The following is a 17586-nucleotide window of genomic DNA, read 5'->3' as shown; positions in this document are numbered from 1 at the left end:
TAAAATGTCCATGATATAACGAAAATATTTTTCTAAATAACTCCTATAAAACTATGTGCCCATGAAGAAGCAGAAAACATTCTGAAATGTTATATCATCTGTCAATCAAAATTAAATATTAATAAATGAAATATTCTCTAGTTATATTAACAGCCAAAGTCTGAGCATTTTAAGGATATGATTACATTAGTTAAGAATGTGAACACAAGAAAGAATGCTACTAAAATATTAACTATAAATATACTTTAAACAAAGAAATGTATTGGCTTTAGAATATCAAAAGTTCATGCTAACGCTGCATGTGATCAAACATTAAAATTAGTCTACCTCTCAAATTACTAAAAATCATATCATTATATTTCTTAACATTAGCTTTGCAAGGAAAAAAATGAAACCAATGAGGAGTGATATCAGCAGGATAGCAGAAAAGTAAACAAAAGGCACTCATTAACACATGAGGAACCCAAGTTTAAAACAATATATAAACATACAAGCCTTTGGGAAAACTCTACAAATGAGTTAAGAAGCCATACCACCCAAGCAATTGCCTATCCCGAAAACACTAAACCAAAAAGTGTAGGAAAGTTCATGACAATTTGCTGGCCTTTGACTCCCCAGTTCTTTCTTAAATTGCATTGAGATTGAACTGGAGGAAGCCTCCCAATTTTCAGAGGTGCCCTCAGGAGGAATGATAATAAAAATCACAATGAGATATTACATCATGCCTGTGAGAATAGCTCTCATTAAAAAGACCAGAGATGACAATTGTCATTGAGAATGGGGATAAAATGAAATTCTAGTAACTGTGAGACATGGGTTTGTGGCATTCCTCAAAATCAGAAAAAAAACCTGGAAAGACTTATCAGTCAGGCTCTGTTGATACTTTCTCACATCCATGATGACCACTCCACTACATAGCTTGAAGTGATTTGTACGTAGCAGAAAAATATTACAGGGCTTCCCTGGTGGCGCAGTGGTTAAGAATCCGCCTGCCAATGCAGTGGACACAGGTTCGAGCCCTGGCCTGGGAAGATTCTTCATGCCATGGAGCAAATAAGCCCGTGTGCCACAACTACTGAGGCTGCACTCTAGAGCCCATGAGCCACAACTACCGAGCCCACATGCCACAACTACTGAAGCCTGCGCACCACAACTACTGAAGCCTGCGCACCTAGAGCCTGTGCTCCGCAACAAGAGAAGCCACCACAACGAGAAGCCCACACGCCACAACAAAGAGTAGCCCCCACTTGCCGCAACTAGAGAAAAGCCCATGCGTAGCAATGAAGATCCAACACAGCCAAAAACAAATTTAAAAATTTTTTAAAAACAGAAATGGCTCAGGGATCTAAACAAGAAGATAGGGATTGAGACAGATTAATGCAGGTTCTGAGGTGCCAGATGGAATCAAAGAGCAGCCAGTGTTTTCCCATCTTCTGATGAGGCTTCCTAAAAATATCAAATGGGGACGGAAGCAGGAAACATTCAGGGATTGGCGACTGGACTGACAACTGAGCGTCCAGTGGAATCATGCCCTGAAGGAGAGATGACAGGGCAAGGGACCTCCATAAAACAGCCTGCCTCATGTTCCTCAAAGACAAGCAACAGCAAGTACGCAGGAGCCAGATGGCGAGTGTCTTAGATCGTGATAAAAATTGTGCTTCTGTGTCTGTTTGAGCGGCAGACCCACTGGAGGGTGAAAGAATACATTTTACATGTTGAAGGACAGAGCCCTATAACTGTCTGACTAGGGCAGAGTTCCCAAACACCATTAATAATGAGGCTTCCCTTCTGCCCTTCTGAGATCTGACCTGTGTTCACACTTCGATACATCCCCAAGCTGCATTCATGTCACTCTCCACAGCCCAGCACTCCGCCTCATGCTCAATATGGGTAAAATATTCAGATGATAAACAGAAAGTCCTACACCTGAGAAAAAAGAAACATGGTTTGCTGTGGCTTTTCCAGAATCATGGTTCGTTATTCAGCTAAGGATTGAGGACACTACTGAGGGATCTAGAAAAATATTTCAGAAACTTACCCACTGCTTGCCTCCTTCTGCATACACGGGGAACAGTTAAAATGCAGAAATCCACTCCCTCTTGCGAGAACACTGGAATCACAACTAACTGCTGAACAATCATCGACAGGAAGACACTGGAACTCACCAAAAAAGATACCCCACATCCAAAGACAAAGGAGAAGCCACAATGAGACAGTAGGAGGGGCACAATCACAATAAAATCAAATCCCATAACTGCTGGGTGGGTGACCCACAAACTGGAGAACACTTATACTACAGAAGTCCACCCACTGGAGTGAAGGTTCTGAGCCCCACATCAGGCTTCCAAACCTGGGGGTCTGGCAACGGGAGGAAGAATTCCTAGAGAATCAGACTTTGAAGGCTAGCGGGATTGGATTGCAGGACTTTGACAGGACTGGGGGAAACAGAGACTCCACTCTTGGAGGGCACACACAAAGTAGTGTGCGCATCTGGACCCAGGGGACGGAGCACTGACCCCATAGAGACTGAACCAGACCTACCTGCTAGTGTTGGAGGGTCTCCTGCAGAGGTGGGGGGTGGCTGTGGCTCACCATGGGGACAAGGACACTGGCAGCAAAGTTCTGGGAAGTAGTCCTTGGCGTGAGCCCTCCCAGAGTCCGCCATTAGCCCCACCAAAGAGCCTGGGTAGGCTCCAGTGTTGGGTCACCTCAGGCCAAACAACCAACAGGGAGGGGACACAGCCCCACCCATCAGCAGACAAGTGGATTAAAGTTTTACTGAGCTCTGCCCACCAGAGCAAGAGCCAGCTCGACCCACCACCAGTCCCTCCCATCAGGAAACCTGCACAAGCCTCTTAGATAGCCTCATCCACCAGAGGGCAGAAGGCAGAAGCTAGAAGAACTACAATCCTGCAGCCTGTGGAACAAAAACCACATTCATAGAAAGATAGACAAGATGAAAAGGCAGAGGGCTATGTACCAGATGAAGAAACAAGATAAAACCCTAGAAAAACAACTAAATGAAGTGGAAATAGGCAACCTTCCAGAAAAAGAATTCAGAATAATGATCGTGAAGATGATCCAGGACCTCGGAAAAAGAATGGAGGCAAAGATCGAGAAGATGAAAGAAATGTTTAACAAAGACCTAGAAGAATTAAAGAACAAACAAACAGATGAACAATACAATAACTGAAATGAAAAATACACTAGAAGGAATCAATAGCAGAATAACTGAGGCAGAAGAACAGATAAGTGACCTGGAAGACAGAATGGTGGAATTCACTGCCTCAGAACAGAATAAAGAAAAAAGAATGAAAAGAAATGAAGACAGCCTAAGAGACCTCTGCGACAACATTAAACACAACAACATTCGCATTATAGGGGTCCCAGAAGGAGAAGAGAGAGCGAAAGGACCTGAGAAAATATTTGAAGAGATTATAATCGAAAACTTCCCTAACATGGGAAAGGAAATAGCCACCCAAGTCCAGGAAGCACAGAGAGTCCCATACAGGATAAACCCAAGGAGAAACACGCCGAGACACACAGCAATCAAATTGGCAAAAGTTAAAGACAAAGAACAACTATTGAAAGCAGCAAGAGAAAAACGACAAATAACATACAAGGGAACTCCCATAAGGTTAACAGCTGATTTCTCAGCAGAAACTCTACAAGCCAGAAGGGAGAGGCATGATATACTTAAAGTGATGAAAGGGAAGAACCTACAACCAAGATTACTCTACCCAGCAAGGACCTCATTCAGATTCGATGGAGAAATCAAAAGCTTTACAGACAAGCAAAAGCTAAGAGAATTCAGCACCACCAAACCAGCTCTACAACAAATGCTAAAGGAACTTCTCTAAGTGGGAAACACAAGAGAAGAAAAAGACCTACAAAAACAAACCCAAAACTATTAAGAAAATGGTCACAGGAACATACATATCAATAATTACCTTAAACGTGAAGGGACTAAATGCTCCAACCAAAAGACACAGGCTTGCTGAATGGATACAAAAACAAGACACATATATATGCTGTCTACAAGAGACCCACTTCAGACCTAGGGACACACACAGACTGAAAGTTGAGGGGATGGAAAAATATTCCATGCAAATGTAAATCAAAAGAAAGCTGGAGTAGCAATACTCATATCAGATAAAATAGACTTTAAAATAAAGAATGTTACAAGAGACAAGGAAGGACACTACATAATGATCAAGGGATAAATCTAAGAAGAAGATATAACAATTATAAACATATACACACCCAACATAGGAGTACCTCAATACATAAGGCAACTGCTACCAGCTATAAAAGAGGAAATCAACAGTGACACAATAATAGTGGGGGACTTTAACACCTCATTTACACCAATGGACAGATCATCCAAAAAGAAAATAAAGAAGAAAACACAAGCTTTAAATGACACAATAGACCAGAGAGATTTAATTGATATTTATAGGACATTCCATCCAAAAACAGCAGATTACACTTTCTTCTCAAGTTCGCATGGAACATTCTCTAGGAGAGATCACTTCTTGGGTCACAAATCAAGCCTCAGTAAATTTAAGAAAATTGAAATCGTATCAAGCATCGTTTCTGACCACAATGCTATGAGATTAGAAATCAATTACAGGGAAAAAAACATAAAAAACACAAACACATGGAGGCTAAACAATACGTTACTAAATGACCAAGTGATCACTGAAGAAATCAAACAGGAAATCAAAAAATACCTAGAGACAAATGACAATGAAAACACGATGACCCAAAACCTATGGGATGCAGCAAAAGCAGTTCCAAGAGGGAAGTTTATAGCTATTCAAGCCTACCTCAAGAAACAAGAAAAATCTCAAATAAACAATCTAACCTTACACCTAAAGGAACTAGAGAAAGAAGAACAAACAAAACCCAAAGTTAGCAGAAGGAAAGAAATCATAAAGATCAGAGCAGAAATAAATGAAATAGAAACAAAGTAAACAATAGCAAAGATCAATAAAACTAAAAGCTGGTTCTTTGAGAAGATAAAAAAAATTGATAAACCATTAGCCAGTCTCATCAAAAAAAAGAGGGAGAGGACTCAAATCAATAAAATTAGAAATGAAAAAGGAGAAGTTACAACAGACACCACAGAAATACAAAGCATCCTAAGAGACTACTACAAGCAACTCTATGCCAATAAAATGGACAACCTGGAAGAAATGGACAAATTCTTAGAAAGGTATAACCTTCCAAGACTGAACCAGGAAGAAATAGACAATATGAAAAGACCAATCACAAGTAATGAAATTGAAACTGTGATTAAAAATATTCCAACAAATGAAAGTCCAGGACCAGATGGCTTCACAGGTGAATTCTAACAAACATTTAGAGAAGAGCTAACATCCATCCTTCTCAAACTCTTCCAAAAAATTGCAGAGGAAGGAACACTCCCAAATTCATTCTATCAGGCCACCATCATCCTGATATCCAAACCAGACAAAGATACTATAAAAAAAGAAAATTACAGACCAATATCACTGATGAATATAGATGCAAAAATCCTCAACAAAATACTAGCAAACAGAATCCAGCAACACATTAAAAGGATCATACACCATGATCAAGTGGGATTTATCCCAGGGATGCAAGGATTCTTCAATATACGCAAATCAATCAATGTGATACACCATATTAACAAACTGAAGAATAAAAACCATATGACCAGGCTTCCCTGGTGGTGCAGTGGTTAAGAATCTGCCTGCCAATGCAGGGGACATGGGTTCAAGCCCTGGTCTGGGAAGATCCCACATGCCACGGAGCAACTAAGCCCATGTGCCACAACTACTGAGCCTGTGCTCTAGAGCCTGTGAGCCACAACTACTGAGCCCACGTGCCACAACTACTGAAGCCCGCATGCCTAGAGCCCGTGCTCCACAACAAAAGAAGCCACCACAATGAAGCCTGTGCACCACAATCAAGAGTAGCCCCCGCTCGCCGCAACTAGAGAAAGCCCGCACATAGCAATGAAGACCCAATACAGCCAAAAATAAATACAAATAAAATAAATTAAAAAAAAAAAAAACAACATGGTCATCTCAATAGATGCAGAAAAAGCTTTTGACAAAATTCAACACCCATTTATGATAAAAACTCTCCAGAAAGTGGGCACAGAGAGAACCTACCTCAACATAATAAAGGCCATATATGACAAACCCACAGCAAACATCATTCTCAGTGGTGAAAAACTGAAAGCATTTCCTCTAAGATCAGGAAAAAGACAAGGATGTCCACTTTCACCACTATTATTCAACATAGTTTTGGAAGTCCCAGCCATGGCAGTCAGAGAAGAAAAAGAAATAAAAGGAATACAAATTGGAAAAGAAGAAGTAAAACTGTCACTGTTTGCAGATGACATGATACCATACATAGAGAATCCTAAAAATGCCACCAGAAAACTACTAGGGCTAATCAATGAATTTGGTAAAGTTGCAGGATACAAAATTAATGTACAGAAATCTCTTGCATTCCTATACACTAATGATGAAATATCTGAAAGAGAAATTAAGGAAACACTCCCATTTACCACTACAACAAAAAGAATAAAATACCTAGGAATAAACATACCTAGGGAGACAAAAGACCTGTATGCAGAAAACTATAAGACAGTGATAAAAGAAATTGAAGATGATAGCAACAGATGGAGAGATATACCATGTTCTTGGATTGGAAAACTCAATATTGTGAAAATGACTATACTACCCAAAGCAATCTACAGATTGAATGCAATCCCTATCAAATTACCAATGGCATTTTTTACGGAACTAGAACAAAAAATCTTAAAATTTGTATGGAGACACAAAAGACCCCGAATAGCCAAAGCAGTCTTGAGGGAAAAAAACGGAGCTGGAGGAATCAGACTCCCTGACTTCAGACCATACTACAAAGCTACAGTAATCAAGACAATATGGTACTGGCACAAAAACAGAAACACAGATCAATGGAACAAGATAGAAAGCCCAGAGGTAAACCCACGCACCTATGGTCAACTAATCTATGACAAAGGAGGCAAGGATATACAATGGAGAAAAGACAGTCTCTTCAATAGGTGGTGCTGGGAAAACTGGACAGCTACATGTAAAAGAATGAAATTAGAACACTTCCTAACACCATACAGAAAAATAAACTCAAAATGGATTAGAGACCTAAATGTAAGACCGGACACTATAAAACTCTTAGAGGAAAACATAGGAAGAACACTCTTTGACATAAATCACAGCAAGGTCTTTTTTGAACCACCTCCTAGAATAATGGAAATAAAAACAAAAATAAACAAATGGGACCTAATGAAACAAGCTTTTGCACAGCAAAGGAAACTATAAACAAGACGAAAAGACAACCCTCAAAATGGGAGAAAATATTTGCAAACGAATCAACGGACAAAGGATTAATCTCCAAAATATATAAACAGCTCATGCAGCTCAATATTAAAGAAACAAACAACCCAATCCAAAAATGGGCAGAAGACCTAAATAGACATTTCTCCAAAGACATACAGATGGCCAAGAAGCACATGAAAAGCTGCTCAACATCACTAATTATTAGAGAAATGCAAATCAAAACTACAATGAGGTATCACCTCACACCAGTTAGAATGGGCATCATCAGAAAATCTACAAGCAACAAATGCTGGAGAGGGTGTGGAGAAAAGGGAACCCTCCTACACTGTTGGTGGGAATGTAAATTGATACAGCCACTATGGAGAACAGTATGGAGGTTCCTCAAAAAACTAAAAGTAGAATTACCATATGATCCAGCAATCCCACTACTGGGCATATACCCAGAGAAAACCATAATTCAAAAAGACACATGCACCCCAGTGTTCATTGCAGCACTATTTACAATAGCCAGGTCATGGAAGCAACCTAAATGCCCATCGACAGATGGCATAAAAAGGAACGAAATTGGGTCATTTGTATAGAGTCGTGGATGGATCTAGAGACTGTCATACAGAGTAAAGTAAGTCAGAAAGAGAAAAACAAATATCGTATATTAACGCATATATGTGGAACCTAGAAAAGTGGCACAGATGAACCGGTTTGCAGGACAGAAATTGAGACACAGATGTAGAGAAGAAACGTACGGACACCAAGAGGGGAAAGCGGCGGGGGGTGGGGGTGGTGATGTGATGAATTGGGAGATTGGGATTGACATGTATACACTGATGTGTATAAAATGGATGACTAATAAGAACCTGCTGTATAAAAAAATAAATTAAATTCAAAAAAAAAAAACGAAAAAGCAGAAATGCAGCTCACTTCCTACAACTCCTAACTCAAAAGCACATGGGTAGAAAACAGGAAAGTGGGTATGTCCAAAACTTCCAATGAACTTTGTAAATATGTAAGCTCTAAAACATCTCCCGATGTATCATGAAGTGGACAGATCATCTGAGGAAAGTTAGGTTTAAACTGATGCCGGGACTTCCCTGGTGGTCTAGTGGTTAAGACACCGTGCTTCCAATGCAGGGTTGCAGGGGACGCGGGTTTGCGGCCTGGTCGGGGAACTAAGATCGCACACGCCGTGCTGTGCAGTGAGGCCATCAAGTAAATAACTAAATAAAAATTTAAACTCCTGATGCTGCATCCTGAAGGTTTTCATATCTCGGTCAGCAGGCATTTTAGATCAGTCAAGAAAAACAGGTGCTCCCAAGAGGCACAGAAGGGAAAATGCAAAGATACCCAAGGGCAGATGGCAATATCTAGAGGGAAGTTATCCTCACCCAGGGAGAGCAGGTTCCTGTAGTTCTCCAACATCACGTCCCTGTACAAGGCCCTCTGACCAGGGTCCAGGCATTCCCACTCCTCCTCAGTGAATTCTATGGCCACATCCTTGAAGGTTAACTGTGCCTGAAATGAAAACACATTTCACCAAGGGGCCCTGAGGAGAGTTCTCATTTTCACACCAAATGACAAGAGAAGGGTAAGGATCAATTCAGTTGAAGTGTGTATTCTGACAGATCTATGTAAAGGGATTCAGAGCAAATTGTACATCTCTAAGTTTTACTTCTTATGCTTTTTCATAAAATCATGATTTTTTCATATTTGTGGACAATACATGAAATATAATACATACAAATAAAATTCAATAATTCGTTGTCTATGCAGAAGTATTACACATTATGTTTTAAACACTAAGTGATATTCAATATCTAGATGAGTTACGGGTATGGGTTGTGAGTTCAGAAATGACAAAGGCCACAGTGGCTTTAAACAAAAGTCACAATGAGGGGTGTTGTCTCAGGACATATTTTTGCATTTTTTTTTCATACTCATTTTTATTCATTTGAATATCAGAAGTTTTGGCGAGGTGAAAAAGTATCAACTCTACTAAGTGGTACTAACATGAAAAAAACAGAATACTTTAAGGGCAATCTCAATAAAATAATTATATTCAAAAATATACATACCATTTTTCTCCACTTAAACATACATAAGCAGGCAGTAACAAAAGCCATAAAAAGTTTGTTTTTCCTACTAATAAAACATTGATGCAACATTATAAATTTTATTAGTATTATGCATAATTTCCACAGATTAAGAAACAAATTATCACAAAAATAAAGTTAACAATTCCTGGAGAATTAAAAGTCATGACAAATAAGAATATGGAAAAAATATATTGTAATTAAGCAAGAACACTTCACCAAATGATACGATAAGAAGGAAATAAGAAGGAAACACTCAGGACTTCCCTGGTGGTCCAGTGGTTAAGACTCCATGCTTCCACAGCACGGGGCATGGGTTGGATCCGTGGTCAGGGAACTAAGATCCCACATGCCACGAGGTGCGGCCAAAAAAAATTTTTTTAATTAAAAAACAAAAGAAGAAGAAGGAAACACTCAGTGCATTCTCTCTGAAGTTACAGTGGAGTGAAGGGGGCTGGCCAGGGCTCCTGCCTTTCACCACTGTACAGAGTGCTTGAGCAGGGACCACTAGAGGAAGTAACAGGAGGAAAACAGAGAACAAGAACAAGAAACACAGAGAGAGTGTGTCAGAGTTGGAACTGTTAACATTCACAAATATAAGGACATGGAAAGGCGAAAAGTGAAAGGAAAAAAAAAATTCCGTCCTAATGACAGCAGGGGTGACTACACTATATCAGACAAAATAAAATAAGTACACAAACACAAGACAAAATACATTATATAACAGTAAAAGGGTAAAATTACCAAAAGCTAGAACAATAATAAATATGTATACATCTAACATCATTGCTTGCCCTAAAATGAAGCAAATCTTAACAGAAATAAAGAGAGAAATAGATAGCACAATATTAGTATCAGATTTCAATATCCTGGGTTTACCTACACATGGAAACATAAAGAAGATCAATAAGGAAACAGAGGACTTGAAAAACACTACAGTACAAGTTTACCTAACAGACATGTACAGAACACTCCACCCAACAACAGCAGCAAAAAACACATCCTTCTCCAACATGTGTAAAACATTCTCCAGGACAGACCACATCTCCCACAAAACAAATCTGAACAAATTAGAGAAGACTGAGATCATAAACAGTATCTTCTCTAAACACAAGGAAATAAAACTACAAATAGAAAGCGGAAGCAAAACAGGAAAATCTGCCAAATGTGGAAATTACACAGCTCATTCTTAAAGAAGCAATCACCAAAGAAGAAATCACAAGGAAAATGTAAGAATACTTGAATGGAAACAAAAAGACTACATACGAAAATTTCTAACAGACAGTGAAAGCTGTACTAAAAGGGAAGTCCACACTGCTAAATGATTACAACAAAAAGGAGAAAGATGCACACTCCACCCTACTGTTCAAGAAACTACTGAACGTCCCAGACAGAGCCATTGGACACCAAGAAAAACTTCAAAGTTATCCAAACTGAAAAAGAAGTAAAATTATCTTATTTTTAGGCGACAAGTTTTATATGTAGAAATCAAAAAATTCCAAGAGAAAACTACTACTCCAAAGAGCAACGTTAGAAAAGTTGCAGCATAAAAAATGAGCACGCAAAAATCAGTTGCATTTCTTTTATTTTTTTTTTTAAACAGTAGTTCTGGGTTTTTTTTTTTTTTTTTTTTTTTAATATTTGTTGATTTATTTATTTGGCTGCTCCGGGTCTTAGTTAAAGCATGCGAGCTCTTAGTTGCAGCGTGCGAACTCTTCGTCGTGGCATGCATGTGGGATCTAGTTCCCTGACCAGGGATCAAACCCGGGCCCCCTGCAATAGGAGCACTTAACCACTGGACCACTAGGGAAGTCCCCAGTTGCATTTCTATACACAATGAACAATGTCAACAGAAAATTAGAGAACGATCCTATTTTCTAAAGCATCAGTGGGATACAATACAGAGGAAAATAATGAGCCAAGTAGGTGAAAGACGTGTACACTGAAAACCACTAAAAGTTCTAAGAGAAATCCATGGAGATACAAATAAAAAAAAAAAAAGACACTTTGCACTCATGGATTGGAAAAGTTAATAGTCTAAAAATCACTATATTACCAAGAGAGTTCTATAGATTCAATGGAATCCAAATCAAAATTTCAATGGCAATTTTTGGAGTAACAGAAAATATAATGCTAAAATTCACAGGCAATCACAAGGGACCCAAAATAGCCAAAATACTCTTGAAAAAGAAGGTAGAGGCCATCACTTTTAGATTTCAAAACATATTACAAAGTAATCAAGATGATGTGGTACTGGCATAAACACAGATACATAAACCAGTGGAGCAGATTAGAAAACTAAGAAATAATCCTTGGTAAATACAAAAAATGTACTGGCAAGGATGCCAAGACTACACAAAGAGGAAAGGACAGTCTCAATAAGAAATGGTACTGAGAAAATAGATACCTACTAGCAAAAGAATGAACCTGGTGGAGGTGGACTTCCCTCGTGGTCCAGTGGTTAAGAATCAGTCTTGCAATGCAGGGGACGCCAGTTCGATCCCGATCAGAGAACTAAGATCCCACATGCCGCAGGGCCACTAAGCCCGAGTGCCACAACTACAGAGCCCACACTCCACAACTAGAGAGAAGCCAGTGCTACAATTAGAGAGAAGCATGTGCACCGCAACGAAGAGGCCGCTTGGTGCAACTAAGACCCGACACAGCCAAAAATATAAATAAGTAAATAAATAAACATTTAAAAAAATAACTAAAAAAAAAAAGGCACTTCCCCAGTGGCACAGTGGTTAAGAATCCACCTGCCAATGCAGGGGACGTGGGTTCCAGCCCTGGTCCGGGAAGATCCCACATGCTGCAGAGCCCATGCACCACAACTACTGAGCCTGCACTCTAGAGCCCACGAGCCACAACTACGGAGCACGGGTGCCACAACTACTGAAGCTGGTGTGCCTACAGCCGTGCTCCACAACAAGAGAAGCCACCACAATGAGACACCCACGCACCGCAATGAAGAGTAGCCCCCACTCGCCAAAACTAGAGAAAGCCTGCGCACAGCAACAAAGACCCAATGAAGCCAAAAATAAATAAATAAATTTATATTAAAAAACAAAGAATGAAGTTGGGGACTTCCCTGGTGGTCCAGTGCTTAAGACCCTGTGCTCCCAATGCAGGGGGCCAGGTCTGATCCCTGGGCAGGGAACTAGATCCCACATGCATACCACAACTAAGAGTCTGCATGCCGCAACTAAAAGATCCCGCACGCAGCAACGAAGATCCTGTATGCCGCAATAAAGATACCACACATGCCACAACTAAGACCCAGCACTACCAAATAAATGAATAAACAAATAAATATTTTTAAAAATATTTTTAAAAATAAATTAATTAAAAAAGAGTGAAGCTGGAAACATACCTGCATCAAAGATAAAAACTTCTGTGTGTAAAAGGATATAATCCACAGAGTAAAAAGACAACTTCTGAGGAATGGAGGTGATGAAAGTGACTTAAAGAATTTCCAACTGTCAGAAATTTAGGTTGATTTCACAGTTTAAATTCAATGAAGCAATAAAACACCCATCATCACTGAAGTCTGCTTCTGAATTCCCATTCCATTTCATTCTCAATCATTAGGATTAGAACAAAGTGACTCAGTCATTTAGCTTCAATTGCCTTGGAAAAAGTCAGGAAGAATTTCCGCTTACTGGTCTATTTTCCAGATTTTACCCCACTATTGTGCATATTAATACCTGACTTCCATGTGCAGCTTCTTTATCCCGGTTTACAGAGAGCAGACAGTGCATCCTGATGGGGCCCTAAGCAATCCCTGCTGCCCAGTAGCACTGACACCACGTCTGAACCTGTGCGTGTGAAGCCCTGTCCAGGACTACACCCAGCGGAGCCTCTTCACAAGTTCCAGGTCACTGGGTCATGGGGAGACGGGATCTAAGTGGAGATGACAGGCCCTGAGGGAAGGACCTGGATGGGTGTGAATGTACTGGTGTCAGGCGGGATACTTCAGAGTCACACAAATTTACCCAGTCCAAATAAGAGCATTTCAGGAAGAATAGACAGAAAAATCAACTGAGAATATGACATTACCTGAGAAAGAGCCATTTCTGACTCCTTTTCTTTCCTCTCCCTCCTCTTCCGGGCTTCTTCCTCAGACAACGTGAGTCTTTAGAGGTCGATCTTCAAAGCTGGAAACAGGCTGTTTAATGCTTAGAATTGACACAGCCCCTTCCTGAGTCACCACCACACACACAGGGAAGACCTCAGCATGTGGAACAGACAGTCCCCTGTTGCCCACTGTCCCAGGAGGGGCTCAGGACAGTAAACTCCCACACAGAGACCAACAAGGGAGCTTCCCCACACTTTCCTTCAGATCAGGCTCCCCTCCTGGTGAGGCCCTCACGTACACAGCTGCAGCGGGCACCTCAGCTGGACCCGATGACCCCCTGCAGGTCACAGACCAGCCCTGATCCATCCCCACGCAGAGCAGAGCCCCTCAGCCTCAGCCCAGATCTCAGCCCTCAGGAACGGGGGGAACTCAGAGTCCTGATGTTCAGTGACGGATCCAGATTGGAATCACCTGGGGCACGTTAACTACTACTGAGGCCGCACACCACCCTGACGATATGAGGGGACAGCTCTAGTCGGGGGGTAGAAAACACGCGTACGCAAAATGCCTCATCGATCTAATGTGAAGGCTGGATTGAGCGCCACTCACAGGAAGCAAGCCCAGCACACCTCCCACTTTCTTCTTCTTTTCCAGATGTATAGATATATAACCGATGCATAAAAATTCTGTACATATGAGGAATACACTGTGACTGCATCCAGTTTCCCCCCTTCCGTCTGCACTACTATGTGCTTCCATTTCATTCTGTTTGGGTCTCCCTATTTCTTTCTCTTTCTCTTCCCCTCTACTCTCCTGGTATTTCTGCCCTCCTCTCTGTTTCTTTTCTCACACCTGTCCTGCCCCACTCTGCAACTTGCTCCCCCTCTTGATGTTCTCTCTCTCCACCCTTCCTGATTGTCCTACATCTCTATGTATTTCTGCCTCTTCCTTCCCTTATCTGTGCTCCCTCTCTGCCCTCCAGGTTACACCCCTTCTATCCCTGTTACTCTCCCTTCCTCCCCACTCTCCGGCACGGCAAGAGGCTGTGCTTCCTTCCTGCTCTCCCTGTCATCCCTTGTCCTCATACTCTCCCAGCACCACAATGCTATATGAAGGCCATGGTTCCGCATTTTATCCTCTCTCCGACTCTCTGTGTGAAGGGCCTCACCACTGTTCGCCGCCCGCTACCGGTGATACAGAGCCCTCCTCTCTATGCTGCTCTATGTCAAACTCTGGAGATCCAGCTTTTTATATACTTCTCTATTTCATTCACTTGCTCCTTTCAAGGCATAATCGCTTTCATTTTACAGTCTATCTACAGGTCGCTCAGCCATCCTCTATGTTCCTATCGATGCTCCCTCATTCTTTTGCCTCAGTTGTTCTATTTCTCTCTCAGCCTCTCTCTGTCTCTGCTTCTCCTGATCACCTCGCCAACGTATTTACAGGGATGGAGACTGAATAAGATGCCCGCCAACCGCAACAGACCATTTTCCATCGGGTGGAATTTGGGATGGAAGAACCATGGGTGTCAGGCGACTGGCCCAGGTCACCTCCCCCAACGCAGGGTGAGGGGAAGGGCTGACTACGAAAGGGAGGCCGGGGGAGCCGAAGGACCGGCCCGAGGAGACGCGAGGGCAGTGGGGCTGGGACGGAGGGAGGGGGTCTCCGGATAGGGGCGGGCTCTGCAGAATCCCAGGACCGGGGAGAGACCTCTGCGGGGCGACCTGCCTGCCCTCCAGGGGCCGAGAGGGCGAGGCTGGCGGGGCGGGGGGCGCGGCGCGCATCCACTTCGCGGAAGAGGACGTTACATGGAGCGGCGAGGGGGAGGGCGGAGGTACTAAAGGGTTTTAAACAGGAAAATATCGCGAATGGAGGTGTCTACCTGGACCGAAGGCGGAAAAGCCAAGAGAACCGACCAGCCTCAGAGCGAATTCAAACCCAAAGAAAAACATACCCGACCTGTATCGGCGACGTTTGGATTTACTGCGGACGGAGGGCCGGGTGATGGGATTTTAGGTCCGAAGTGACTCCGAGACCTTGAGGATGGAGTAAGGGTGGACCGCGTAGCACAGATTTACACTAGAAAAGAGAAATTTACGCTCCGCAGGGCGATCGTCGTTCCGAGAGCTAAACATCCGGTTCCGTAAGAAATTGCGCACGCGCAGATTTAGAGGCGGAACTTCCGGGAGCGCGGCCCGGGCGGAGCGCTACCGGTTAGAGGCGGCGGGAGGGGGGCCCTAACCCGCTCAGTCGGCGTCTGGAGGCGGGGCGAGTAACGGTACTTTCAGGTACCATGAATACGCTCGTCTTAAGTTCTTATCTGGAACAGGTTTAAGATAAAAGCTTTCAGTTGTGTCTGAAACTAAGATGTTTCCTCCTGACAAGTTGAAAACGGTTTCAATAAAAAGCGTGAGAGAAGGTTTCTCTCACGTCCCGCTCCTGCGGCTCAAGCAATTCAGTGGTTGGGAACGTGGGTCTCCAAGCGGTAGCTGTGGGGCGCTAGTTCCATCCCGGAACGTTTCCTGCAATTAGAATTAATTTAGGCAGTTCAAGGAAAGAAGAGCTGGACTTGGCTCTATATTACAAACTAGAATGGAAGATACAAAACTTTCCCCGTGTAGAATGGCCCATTCATGCTGACACCCTACCGAACAGTTTTTCCTTTCTGTTTCTCATTCAGCCAGGTGGCCGAATGAGGCTGAATGACAACACGTGTCAGTTCCAGAGGCTCAGGGACAAATCCCGGAGTCTTGAGACTGGAGGACTAAGCCGTGTGATCATTTCCGTCACTAACCATTGCTTTAAAAAGAGCAATACACTGTAAAAAAATTGTTGTAAATTGCATTGTTCATTTTTTTCCCCAAAGTGTTTTATTTGCCTCTTAAAACATTTCCCCCCAGTTTTATTGAGACGTACTTGACATACATCACTGTATGAATTTAAGGTGTACAGCATAATGTTCTGACTTTCATATGTTGAAATAGTTATCAATAAGTTTAGTAAGCATCCATCATCCCATATAGGTACCATAAAAACAGAAAGCAAAAAATAAAAAAAAAACGGAAAAAATATTTTTCTTTTTATGAGAATGTCGACTGGAAAAAATGCACAACGCGAGAGGTGCGTTGTTTTATTTGGGGCAAAATGAGGACTATACCCCAGGAGACAGTCTCAGATAGCTCTGAGGAACTGGTCTGAAGAGGTAGGGTGGAAAAGTCACTATAACTGTTATTTTGGTGAAGGGGGACAAATGCAATCAAGCACGCATTTTTGCAGAATGTTGTTACCATTCCTGTGGAGGTTATTGCTAGTCATGAGGAACAGATATCTTCATTAATGATTTAGTGCTTATCTAGATACGAGGAGATTCAAGAATTTGGGCTCATAAAATCTTCTCCTGAAAATATCTAAACATCCCAAGGCCTGTTCTGACCGTTTTTACAGCGCACAGAGTGCTTCATTCCTGATCTCCACACTAAAATACTTTTACGGTGTCTTGAAGGTCACCCACTTCACCAGCTATTGATTTAAGCCTTGTAGAGTCAGACGGCAAGTTCCAAGTTTAGTTTGCAGCGCCCCCTCATGGCCATAAGTTCAAACCTGTTCGGGAGGCATTTCATGACCATTTCTTAGCGTGGTGCTAGGAATGCTCGTTCCTAGGTCGGGGAAGGATTTTATTGATAGGCCACTCACTGCGCTATTACTGGACTAGGCCTTATTAACAGTAGCAAAACGTCTCTGGACCACCTGTTTTACTATTCTGTTATGGTACACGGGGGAAAAAAAATCCCTCTTGTTGCTTCTTCCCCATAACTAGTGTTACACTGTTACAGTCATTGATCTCATAAAAACTATGTAGCTGGTCAAGTCCTTCAGGTCACCTACTCATCATTATTTTTATCAGAGGCTCAGTCACACATTTGGTAATACAAGAAACAATCGCCTTCTTAAACAGGCAAAATAGAAGTAATATAGCAAGTAGCATTGATAGAATTATAAGTAAATATTTAAGCCAAGAGCTTCCTACGCCAAACCAGATTTTGAA

General features: G+C 41.9%; 2 protein-coding genes and 1 pseudogene across 3 annotated transcripts in view; 2 read left to right on the top strand and 1 right to left on the bottom strand.

The window, feature by feature from the left end:
• The window catches only part of LOC309648238 (heterogeneous nuclear ribonucleoprotein A1-like), a 64896-nt pseudogene extending 47501 nt beyond the window's left edge, over window positions 1–17395 (bottom strand). The window contains exons 1-2 of the transcript XR_014268676.1: window positions 13523–17395; window positions 8759–8885 (exon numbers count right to left, since the gene is read on the bottom strand). The product of XR_014268676.1 is annotated as a heterogeneous nuclear ribonucleoprotein A1-like (transcript). The remainder of the gene's footprint in view (window positions 1–8758; window positions 8886–13522) is intronic.
• LOC309648134 (zinc finger protein 610-like) overlaps window positions 1–17586 on the top strand; it is a 412471-nt gene that overhangs the window by 287559 nt on the left and 107326 nt on the right. The gene's annotated exons all lie outside the window — the stretch shown is intronic.
• Window positions 1–17586, top strand: part of LOC309648189 (uncharacterized protein) — a 284457-nt gene that overhangs the window by 177775 nt on the left and 89096 nt on the right. The window lies entirely within an intron of this gene.

Source organism: Balaenoptera physalus, assembly GCF_965194825.1.
Source record: "Balaenoptera physalus genome assembly, chromosome: 19".
Taxonomy (NCBI): Eukaryota; Metazoa; Chordata; class Mammalia; order Artiodactyla; family Balaenopteridae; genus Balaenoptera; species Balaenoptera physalus.
This window is presented reverse-complemented; position numbering and strand designations above follow the sequence as displayed.